The sequence below is a fragment of the Ambystoma mexicanum genome, chromosome 3q, assembly GCF_040938575.1.
Source record: "Ambystoma mexicanum isolate Mex_15411 chromosome 3q, UKY_AmexF1_1, whole genome shotgun sequence".
Taxonomy (NCBI): domain Eukaryota; kingdom Metazoa; phylum Chordata; class Amphibia; order Caudata; family Ambystomatidae; genus Ambystoma; species Ambystoma mexicanum.
The window spans coordinates 313990080-314002139 of NC_090926.1; positions in this window are offsets into that span (position 1 = coordinate 313990080).

Consider the following 12060-nt stretch of genomic DNA (forward strand, 5'->3'; position numbering starts at 1 on the left):
CCCCAGTGGTCAAATCAGATGGGATTCCCCCGCAAGCCACGACGCGGCCCCTCCTCCACCAAGCACGTTTCTCCAGCAGTTTGGAACACACGTTGACTGCTGACCCTCTCTGTCGCCATACCAGTGGCAGTGTGCTGGCATACCCCCATACCGGTTCAAGTTGGGCCTGGGCCTGGCCTCTGCCTCCCACCCACCCTGTGGCATGGCAGAGCCTGTGTCCGGGTATGCTGCGGGTTTCCTGCCATAGGGGGGGTCCCCTTCCAATTGTAGGTTATGGTGCGCTGGGGCAGATGCTTTCATAAACCTCCATGTCCGTTGTTTGGGAGGGGAGCGTCTTGCGTGCGCCTGCTTCATTGCTGCCAACTCCCTTAATTATGCCTACTTACCCTGTGCCAGCTGGGACGCATCACAGCTCATGGGGGCCCTGAGCTGCGTGGATCCGGGCTTGCTGTATGGGGCAGAGGCAGGCTCAGGATTTCAGGGGAATACTACCATCTCCCTCTCATTTGTAGCTGGGTGTCCAGGCTGCACCGGCTCTGCTGTATTGCCAGGGGATCCGCGGTGGTCTGCTCACACTCCCCAGTCTAGTCTATGTTGCCTTGGTTGAATGGTCACCCTGCGTCTTCTGCACCACCCGCGTGGGTTCTCTGATCTTCTCCGGCTCAACTGCCAGTCCCCACGCAGGCATTGCTGCTGGCGGTCTCAGGTCCACTCACTCTGCCTCCAAACGCTCCAGTTGGAGTTTTCTTGGGGACCGCTTGCTTCACGGGTCGTCACCTTTGCTTTTGCTGCCCTGGGGTGTTGTAACGCCGCTTATTGCTCCTTTTTCGGTGGCCGGGGGGGCGCGCGCTCCTCACGGTGGGGTAGTCACTGGGGCCATTTTGGAATCTTCTTATGAAGCTTTTTGAAGCCTTCGTCTTCCCTTTCTTGAGTAATCTTTCTTCCACACTTCTCAATCCATTTTTCGTCCAGGATGTGGCACAGAGGGGGTGCTGGTCTCCAACGTTGACGATGTGGTTTGGCTGCACGACTCGGGCAGCGTCGGTGCTTATTACTTGACTTATCGGCCGCCTTTGATACCGTTGACCATGCCGCCTTGCTCGTCTGGGCCGGCCTTCCTGGTGCTGTTCCTGCCTGGTTTTCTTTGTTTCTCTCTAACCGAACAGTCAATTTCCATCCCCCCTTTTCACTCTGTACAGTCTGCCTTGAGATGTGGAGTCCCTCAGGTTTCCTCCATCTTCCAGGTTTTGCTTACCATGTACATGTAACCTCTTACCAAGGTTATTTGCTCTCACGGCTTCCACTGTTCTTTTTAACAGATGACACAGATCCTGGTCCGTTTAGATCTCTGTCGAGGTCTTGTCTCGAAGCTGTGGGTGCATGGATGTGTAATAGCTGGTTTAGGGGGGAAAAATTAGGTGTTGGTGGTGGGCCCTCCTTCCTCTACTGCCTTTTGGACCCCCTCTTTTTGGCCATCTTTAGGGGTAAATATGTTATCTGAGATTCCGCAGATAGAAAAACAAAGTCCAGTATGTCAAAGGGGCCATCTTCAACTGAAAACCCCATAGTAAGGTTCTTTCTTTGCTCCTTTCTCAGTTACGTGCTCATGTGGTGTCCTTACTTGATATGTCCTCCATGGACCACTGCAATGCCCTATTTCTGGCACAACCTGTATACTACTTATGGCGCCTTCAGATCCTGCAGAACTCTGCAGCCAGAGTAGCCACTTAAACACCTAGTTGTGCTCACGTTACTCCATGTGTACACCATCTTCATTGGCTACCCATGGCCAAGCCCATTCAGGTCAAGGGCTAATGTCTAGTTTATCATGCCTTTTATGGAAATGGGGCAGAATATCTACAGGCCAAATTCTGTTTGTACATTCCTGCTCGGCAAATGCCTGATATTAAATACTGACAAAACTACCTTGTACATATAAATCCATTATACATCCATATAAAAGTGTTGTGTGCAAAATGCATCATAAAGTCAAAGTCAAAGCAGAACCATATAACTTCAAGGCAAATCGTAACTATTGGAAATGTCTGACTAAACTGCAAAGAGTATAACGGATTCAACAAGTGCTGAGTGCGCTTGAGAAAAGTGTCAGTGTTTCTGAGTTCTTTCCACTCTAATCGCATTTTTAATTTTAGGCAGTGTGAGTTGCTTTTCATTTTATTTTAACTATATAAATCCTTATTTTGAGTGACATTTTTAACTTGGAAATGTTCTGAGACCTTTAGTTACTTGTTCACACTACAGCACCATTATGAAAAGCAAATCATTTATAGATCGATAATTGTGTTACAAACCTCCGGCACTGTGTATCAGCTTGAAGGTGTGAAGTCGTAATATCTGTTGAGCCCTTAGAGGAAATATTGTGACAAAAGATTGTGAATATTTGCAATAATAAAGTTTACTTTTTTTCTGTTATCCAATTCTTGCAGCGATGCATGTGCAGTTAGGAGAACTGTTTTTCCATAAATGTTTCACTATTCGGCTTCTTTTTCTTTCAATCGCCCAGGTAAAGCAGGTTCACTCCATATGGCTCCACCAATTTGATCTTTGGTTACACATGTATATGTATATGTATTATTTGTTACTTTACAGTGTAAGCACTTGTCATAATAAAAACACTTCAATTACCCAATTGTCTGTTTATTTACGCTAATGTGTTATTTGTTTTTAACCCCTTAACTGCCAAGCCCTTTTTTGGTAGTACCAGTATGTCGCCATTCAATCTCTTGTAACTTTTTGTTTACATGTGATATCTCGCTCAAATTAGGCCCCCTTTCTTCCCACATGCAGGTGATCATAACGCCACATAGGAATCCTAGTTTGCTGTATGGGGGGTGAGAGAAAATAACCGAAAAGGGAGCACATTTTGTGTTTTTTCAGAAAATGCCAATAAAATGATGTACAAAGAAGCCTGTGGTTGTTTCCTTGTAAGAGCTAGGAACAAATAGTTTGCTGTGCTGAATTTGCCATTTTGCAGGCTTTCAGTGAGAGCTATGCGAGTTTACCCCTCTTTCCCCCCAATAATCCATGCATGGACAGAATGGAAGAGGAGGGTAGGAAAGCTGAAAGGGAAGACCAAGGCATACATTTCTGAAAAGTAGACAAAATTCCAAGTTTAGGAAAGGGTGATTTGCGCAGGTCAGGCATCAGGCAACATCTATGTAGGGAAAATGCCCATAGTTTGGGGAAAGATTTGAAAAATGACAGTTAAAAAAGGTATGTGCTGGACATGGTTGGACCTGTAAGGTAATGGCTTCTGTGAATGAGAAAAGCACATTCCCCTGACTTTTCCAGTTAGGAAATCGCATATACCACAAGCCAAAAACGGAGCCATAGTACACAGGAATTTTATGCTGACGGCCTAAACAGACATACTTAGCATGTGTAAATAAGGAAAATTAATGTGAGGAATGGCAAGCATACAATTTTTGAAAGAGCACAGGCAGACCTTTTGAAGGGTAGGTGACTTGAGCAGGTTACAAAAGCATACAGTGCCTAAATCAGCAACTAAATGTATTTCACATTTGGCAAAGTAAAGGGTTGTGTAACAAAGTGCAGTAGCAAATGTATGAACATGTTAAACCAAGAGAAAACAACAAATGTCCTACCATCCCACATTCCCACACGTGTCCTGACTTAAACTGTACTTCATGTGTCGGTGCACCTACCTGGGTGCACATGGAAAAGGCTAAACTACTGGTAACCCAAGTGTTTCAGGAGAGCAGACTCCCGTAGGGACCCACAGAGGTCTGACTTGCGCAAATTGCCCTAGAATGTATTACCCAAAAGCCTAGCAAAGTCTGAAACTTAGGGAAAATAAACACAATTTTTAGACATTTCCAACCTGGAAACTACTGAAACATACCGCCAACAACACATGGCCTACCTTCCCACAGGTGTCTGGATGAAAACAGTACGTACAGTAAGTGTTGACCATCCCCAAGTTCAACAGCAGTCCCAAGGAGCACCAGCAGGGTCTCCATCCGTTCCCTGGGGGGAAATTATGTAATGCTGCCTATCCAGAGCTCCAGGATGGTCGGGGGTGATGTCCCCTGCCTTGGATGACTCTACCATGTGGTTCCACCATCCCAAAGTGCAGCACCACTCCCAGGGAGCCCCCGCAGGGCCCCAACCTTTCCCAGAGGGAGAAGCTGTAACACAGGCCAGCCAGAGCTCCAGGATAGATTGTTCCTGGGCTTGGGCAGCTGTCTCCCATATGAAGTGACCATCTCCAAGTGCAGCGGCTGTCCCAGAGAGCCCTGACAGGGTCACCTTCCCTGAGGGAACCGCTGCTGGGCTGTGGGACGGTCAACCACCATGGGAGACAGCCGCCCAAGGCCGGGCACTTTACCTCCAACCATTTTGGAGCTCTGGCTGGCCTCTGTTACAGCTTTCCCACACCGCAGAGCCCCAGCAGTGTGCCAATACCTCCACGAAGGGAAAATCTGTAATGTAGTCCAGCCAAAACTCAAGGACGGCTGGAGGTGATGTCCCAGGGGGCCTGGCAGGGTCCCCCTCGCGGAGAGAAATTGTATAATGCAGGTCAGCCCAGAGCTCCAGGATGGTCAGTGGTGCTGTCCCTGGCGTTAGGTGGCTATCCCTCGTGTGGTTTGACTGTCCACAAACCCAGCAACGGTTCCAGGGAGCCTCCACAGGGTCCACGTCCTTTCCAGAGGGTGAAGCTGCAACGAAACCCAGCCAGAGCTCCAGCATGTTTGGGGGTGCTGTCCCTGGCCTTGGGCATTCGTTTCCCATTTGGGTCTACCGTCTTCAAGCACAGCGGCTGTCCCAGGGAGCCCTGGCAGGGTCCCTTCCCGGAGGGAGAAGCTGTAATGCAGGCCAGCCAGAGGTCCTGGAAGGTGGTGGTGATGCCCCTGGCCTTGGGTGGCTGTCTCCCATCTGGGTTGACCGTCCCCAAGTCCAGCTGCAGTTCTGGGTAGCCCTGGCAGTGTCTCCATTCCTCCTCCGAGGCGAAGGGTCCCCATTCTTCCGCGGAGGTGAAATCTGTAACACAACACAGCCAGAGGTGCAGCCTGGGCTTGCAGACAGTCATACCACATGGGAGACAGCCGCTCCCAGGGAAACACCAATGTTTTGCTGACATGGTGGGAATTTGTGGCCTGACCCTGCATTTGTGTCCCAGCCAACCAAAATACCTCCCCAGACTACCCAATCCTGTAGAATAAAAAAACAACTTGCATAACGTTGCAGCTCCTTGCGTGAAGAAACCTGTAAACAGAACAAAAAACATTCATTACCTATGTTCAGCCCAGCAAAAACAAATCATAACTATCATGCTTTGATCACCGTCCCCCCATTCTAGCCATCCCTGGTGGTCTAGTGACCCTCATACCCCAGTAAAAACACATTTGCCCCTTCCTAGGGGCGGATTTATATTAAGACTATTAGTGACCATAACACCATTTAACAGTATAATTATAGGTTTATGGATTTTGTCGACCCGTCCACCCCCCACACCCAAACTGGTTGAAAATCCCCTGCCCCGTCCCCTCAATTTCTTTACATTTTTTATACCACTGATGGTAGATGGAGGGTTGGGGTCAGGCCATATTGGATTGTGTAAGGGGTTGGAGAGGGTGGGTGGTGGTGGGGCGACCTATCCCAAAATCTGACATTTAAAATAATTAGGTACAAAACATTTGGAAAAAATTCAACTACTTCAGGTTCAATTTCAACACATAGATCCATAATTATGTCAACGGCTAAGATATTTCACACTTTGGTCCAATTAAATGGTTATAATGAATCTTGAATATGCTAAATATGTAAGAACCATGAACTGATAACTCGAGTAATATAATACATGAAAATAAGGCCTACTTTAACAATATAAATACTTTCATGGAATATAAATGACTGAAAATATGAAATTGTAAATGAAAAGAATTACATATTGAGTACAACAATGAACTGAGTGACATCATAAAAAAAGGAGAGAACTGTGACCATGTTTCTAGGTGGACATATGGGAATGGAGCTACGAGACCCTGGGGGGCCTGTACCTCCAGAAAGACAATAGCCAGTATATAAGGTATTCCCAAGGTGTCTACCCTATCCACTTTATCCTTTGCCAGGTACCAGTCTGTAATTCAAGACCTGGCAGAGTTTTGAAGAATGAACAACTCTGCTGGCGTAGTTCCTGGATCCAGCGCAGAAGCAGCACAAACTCCTTCCTCCCCTTAGCAGTTTTGGGGCCTGGGACTTGATGCACACAGGACAGCGCAACCACCACGGGGAAAGAGGGTTAGGGTCCTCGGATTGGATGGGTACAGGGGTTGTAGGATCACCGGGTAGAGGTTAAGATAGAGGTTATGGATGGGTAGGGGGCTTGCAGGGTAAACATGCTCCTGGTCTCTTGAAGGTGTTTGGTTGTTATGTGAACACCTTTTGAGGAGTCCTTTCATACATGCACTCCACACTCACACACACTTAGTTACTCCACTAAGTTTTTAGGTGGATGCTTAGCTTCTTGACACTGATTCAAAAGCTAGCACCCTTCATAGCTAGCTTCACACTTGCTTCAGTGTCGGACCAAATAGTGTTCTACAGTACCTCGTACATAACTCTGAATTCTCTACACATTAGGCATAGATGCAGGATAGAACCCACACACACTACGTGGCTAGCATTAGTACACAATTGTTTTAGTTTTGTAGAGGCCCCAGCACCTGACTGTCAATAACACGTTACAGATCTTGTGCCAATAGAACTGTAAAAATAAACTTAGCTTCGGTACTTGTCCGTGGTCCGGATTGTCTGTGCCCCCAGTGGTGCCTGGAAACCATGAGCTGCGTCTGTCAAATGAAAAGGTATTAGAACGCTGTTCTCTAATACGTGCGTTTCACCAAAGATCACTCACGCACCACTGTTCAGAACGCCGTTCTCTGATACGTGGGTTTCACTAAAGATTAAATCGCACACAACTGTTCATGCGCTTAGAGTTCCTGTTGTCAAATACGCCCTATGGCTTTGCTTTAACCACGGGTGCCTCCCGAGACTCACTCCCCTCGTGCCGTCATGCAGTTAGTAGTTCGGGGATTGAGAAATCTAGTCTACGTTCCGTGCAGGGACGTTAAAAGCACTTAGCTTTTGAGCCGCGGGGCTGTGGTGAATGGATCTGGGCAAGGGATGGCCCCGCGCAGGAGTTTTGCCTCTCGGAGCTCTGGAAAGCGCGTCCGTCCGTGAAAAGGTCGAGCGCAAACAAAGCCTTTGGTCTCTGCGCATGCGCGATCCCGTTTCGCGCATGCGCGGTTGCTGGGGCGTTGTCCATGTGGGCTACAGGCCCCGTGTGCTCGTTCCTGGACGTGCTGCTCCCGGGGGGCGCTGGGAAATGTAGTCTGGAGCTGTTTCTTGCTCCGGATGCAGCCTTAGTCCAGCAGATGCCATTCGTCCCCATCTGAGATTTCTACAAGTGGGACAGAAATGGCATCTGCTGGATGAATAAGTTCCCACACTGGTGGCTGCCACGCTATGCCCCTGTTGGGCTCTGACAGTACATCCCCTCTCTGCAGAAGGCCCTGGTTTATTTGGGTAGTTACGGTGGTACAACCGCAAGAGACGAGGAGCATCTATGTTTGAAGCTGGTTCCAAGGATCTTTCTTCGGGCCCATATCCAACCCAATCAATGAAGTAGTACAATTTGCCCCTTCTTCTACGGGAATTGAGAATAGCTTTCACCTCATACTCTGGGTACCCTTCTACTAGGATCGGGGGAGGTCTTACCATTCGGGTATGGGGCGCTGTGGGTTTCAGAAGGGCAACATGGAACACCGGGTGCACTCTCATATGAGCGGGCAACTGTAACTTCATGGGCACAGGGTTTATCACTTGTGTAATACGAAAAGGGCCAATGAAACGGGGCTTAAGCTTCCGCGACCCAGGTAATTTCAAGTGGTGGGTTGAGAGCCCTACCTTATCCCCAATCTTATAGATGGGACATGCTCGCCTCTTAGTATCAGCATATCTTTTACTTGCTTCCTTTGCTGTGAGCAGGTGTTGATGCACCTTTTTCCAGGTCTGTGTTAGTAAATCCAACCGTGCTTGGACTGATGGCAAAGCACCTGAAACATCTTGAGGGATGGTGGGCTGAACGTGTGGGTTATATCCGTAGGTAGTGTGGAAGGGGGAGAGCCCTGTTGAGGTATGGCGTGAGTTGTTGTATGCTATTTCGGCCATCCAAAGGACCTCCACCCAGACGCCTTCCGTACTGTGTGTGTAACACCTAAGATACTGTTCCAGAGTCTGGTTCAAGCGCTCTGTCTGCCCATCAGTCTCGGGGTGGTAACTACTAGACATTTGTAGCGTAACTCCTACCTATTGACAAAACAGCCTCCAGAACTGAGAAGTGAATTGCGCCCCCCCTTCAAGCACAATGTGTTGGGGTATTCCATGTAAGCGAACTATGTTCTGTAGGAATAAGTCTACTAGTTCACTTGCAGTTGGAAGTCTTTTACAAGGAACAAAGTGAGCCAGTTTGGAAAAAGAGTCTACCACCACCAGTATGACTGTGTAACCTTGGTCGGGGGGCAACTCTACTATAAAATCCATCGAGATGGTATGCCAAGGTTGTGTAGGCGTGGACAAAGGTCGCAGAAGTCCCATTGGTTTTCGATGATCAGTCTTACTTCGAGCGCAGGCTTCACATTGTTGTACATATTTCTGGGTTTCTTTTAGAAGACTTGGCCACCAATAATGTCGTTGTAGCAACTCTTGAGTTTTATTTACACCAGGATGTCCGGCCAAAGGGGAATCATGACACCACTTTAGAGCTTGCGCTCGCAGAGCAGCAGAGGGTAAATACGCGGAGTTTCCATGATAGGGTATCCCATCCCGTAGATACTGTTCTTTTTTCGGGTCCTCCCACTGCAGTAATTCCTGTGCCGACATTGCTTCTCTGACCTGCTTGAACAATTCGTTTGTGACACTTGCGACAACTTTTTCAGGTGGTATTATAGGTTTTGCTTGTTCTTCTGGACTCCTCTTCGTGGGAACCTCAGGGTATGTGGACAGTATATCAGCCTTTTTGTTTTCTTGTCCTGATCGGTAGGTTACTACGAAATCATAATCCGCAAAGTACATCACCCATCGTAGCTGGCGTGGGGTTAGGGCACATGCCGACTTGAGAAATTGGAGGTTGCGGTTATCCGTTAATACCGTGATGGTGTGTCGTGCTCCAAGGAGATAATGCCTCCATTCTGCGAATGCGGCTCGAATGGTGGTCGGTCAAAAAAACAAAAAAAAAATCTCGAATTGCAAAAATCTCGAATTGAAAATCTCGGAAAAAAAAATCTCGAATTATTTATTTATTTATTTATATGTATTTGTGGGTTCAGGTAAGTATAAAAAAAGGGTAAAATAAAAAAAAAATGAAAAAAGGGGGGTTGGGGGGAACCCCCCCATTTCGAAATAAAAACGTATTAAAAAAAAATTTGAGATTTTTTTTTCGAGATTTTTGATTCGATATTTTTTTTTTCGAGATTTTTTTATTCGGTTTTTTTACTATAAACCGGCTCGAATGGCTTGTAGTTCCCGGTCTGCTATGGTGTAGTTTTGTTCTGCTGGGTTTAATTTCCTAGATTAGTAGGCCACCGGATGCAAATGACCCTTTTGATCCCGTTGGGATAAGATAGCTCCCAAAGCATAACTGGAAGCGTCTGTTTCCACATTGAAAGTTTGCGTGGGGTCAGGATGCAGTAAAATGGGCGCAGATGTGAATGCCTTCTTTAACTGGTTAAAACTATGATCGGCTTCTGTTCCCCAAACAAACGGTGTCCCTTTTTTCAGCAGTTTGGTAATATTTAACACTTTTTTTGCAAAGTCCTGAATAAAGCGCCGATAAAAATTTGCAAACCCCAAAACTGCTTGGACTTCCTTAACACTTTTAGGGGCTGGCCAATCCAAGATGGCTTGTACTTTCCTGCTATCCATTTTCACCCCGTCTGGAGATAGGATGAATCCTAAAAACTCTACTGTAGTACTGTGAAAACTACATTTCTCTAGCTTAGCATACAAGTTGTGCTCCCTTAGGCGTTGTAGGAATGTTTTAACGTGTCGCACGTGTTCCTCCACGGTAGATGAATAAATCAGGATGTCATCTATATATACCACCACATACCGGTCGAGCAGACCACGAAGGGCTTCATCCAGAAAGTGCTGGAAGGCGGCGGGTGCGTTACAGAGACTGAATGGCATGACCTGGTACTCATACAATCCAAATTTCGTTCTAAACGCGGTCTTCCATTCGTCCCCTTCACGCACCCGGACCAGATGATATGCCCCTCTAAGATCCAGCTTGGTGTAGATAGCCGCTCCTCGTACTTGATCCAGTAAGACTGGGATGAGAGGCAGAGGGTAGCGGTTCTTTATTGTGATCCTGTTTACTGCGCGATAGTCTATACAAGTTCTAAGTTCTCCACCTTTCTTGGGCACGAAAAATAGTGGCGACGAGACGGGGGGAGGTGGAGTGCCTTATGAAACCACTCCGTAGATTGGTGTTAATGTATTCTTCCAGATGCTTGTTCTCTGCTTCAGTTAGAGCGTAGATTCGGCTACACAGAAGCGTTGCTCTGGGTTCTAGGTCGATTCTACAATCAAAGGAGCGGTGTGGAGGTAGTGTCTCCGCTGCTGTCTTGCTAAAGACGTCCCTGAACTCTGCATATGTCGAGGGAAGCCCCACCAACTCTTCTTGGTCTGATTGTCGTGTAGCACCCAACACCCGCACTGGCCTCCCTCCATCTCCAACACAACGCCGAGCACAGTGTTCAGAGACAAATGCAACCGTTCCGCGTGTCCAATCAATAGCCGGATTATGTAGAGCCAACCATGGCAAACCTAAGATAAATCCAAACTGGGGGGCTGCAATTACATCGAAAGTAAGGATTTCACTATGACCTTGTATGTCCAATACGACCTCTTCGGTACGCTGGGTCACAGGTCTGGACTTCAATGGCGAACCGTCTACTGCGCAGACCGGTTCCTGATTCTCTTTCTGACATAAAGGTATATCTAAGGTTTGCACGTACGTTGCATCTACAAAATTTCCTGTGGCTCCCGAGTCCAACATTAAGGTAATCACCTGGTTCTTTTGGCGAGTCTTCAGGAGTCCGGTCATGGTAATGTGGGGGTTGCGAGTATGGGTTGTTACGTTAGCTAATACGTGAGAAGGGGCGTCAAAAGGACTTGGGCTCGACAGTCCACCCCGTTCACTGGCGAGCGCTGGCGTTTCCCTGCAGTGTACTTCCCTTTGGTTTAGCTCCACATTCTTTAACGAAATGCCCTTATTTACCGCAGTACATGCAGAGATTCTCCCATCTCTGCTTTTCCCTTTCTTCCTTAGTAATGGGCCCCCTAATGGTACCTATCTGCATGGGTTCGGGTTCCGATGTTTTATCACTTTTTCCCACTGTTGGGGGCTTCTGATAGTCTAGCCAGAGTGGGATACCTTGTTTGCTCTCCCATCTTTTCTTCTCTTGACGTCTCTCTCCCTGTCTGTGATCCAGACGAAGTGCTAAGTCTATCATTCCAGTACAAGTGTCTGGCTGGGGGTCGACCAGTGCTATAAGGTCCTTTAGGTCCTCTCTTAAACCTTGATAAAAAAGGGCTAACCTTTTTTCATGCGGCCACTCAGCTTCCACCACTAATCGATTGAAAGTAGTTACATAGGTGATCAGTTCTTTGCTGCCTTGTCGTAGCATCAACAACTCCTTGTCTCTGATTAGAGAGGCTGCCTTGCGGTCGAAGATCTTACTAAATTCCTCCTGAAAACCCCTCCAATTGTATAAAATCCCATCGTCCTTCTGGACCAAAGGCGTGGCCCAGGCCGCTGCATCCCCGGTGAGATATGAGATCACAAAGGCTGTCCTGGACCGATCAGAACGAAACACTGCAGCCTTGGTTAGAAAGTGTAACTGACATTGTGTGATGAAGGTTGTATATCTCTGTGGGTCCCCCCCATAACGCTCAGGGGGAGCCAAAGGTACTGGTGCTTCTGTGGTGACATGTACCTTTACGGGAGCAGGGGCT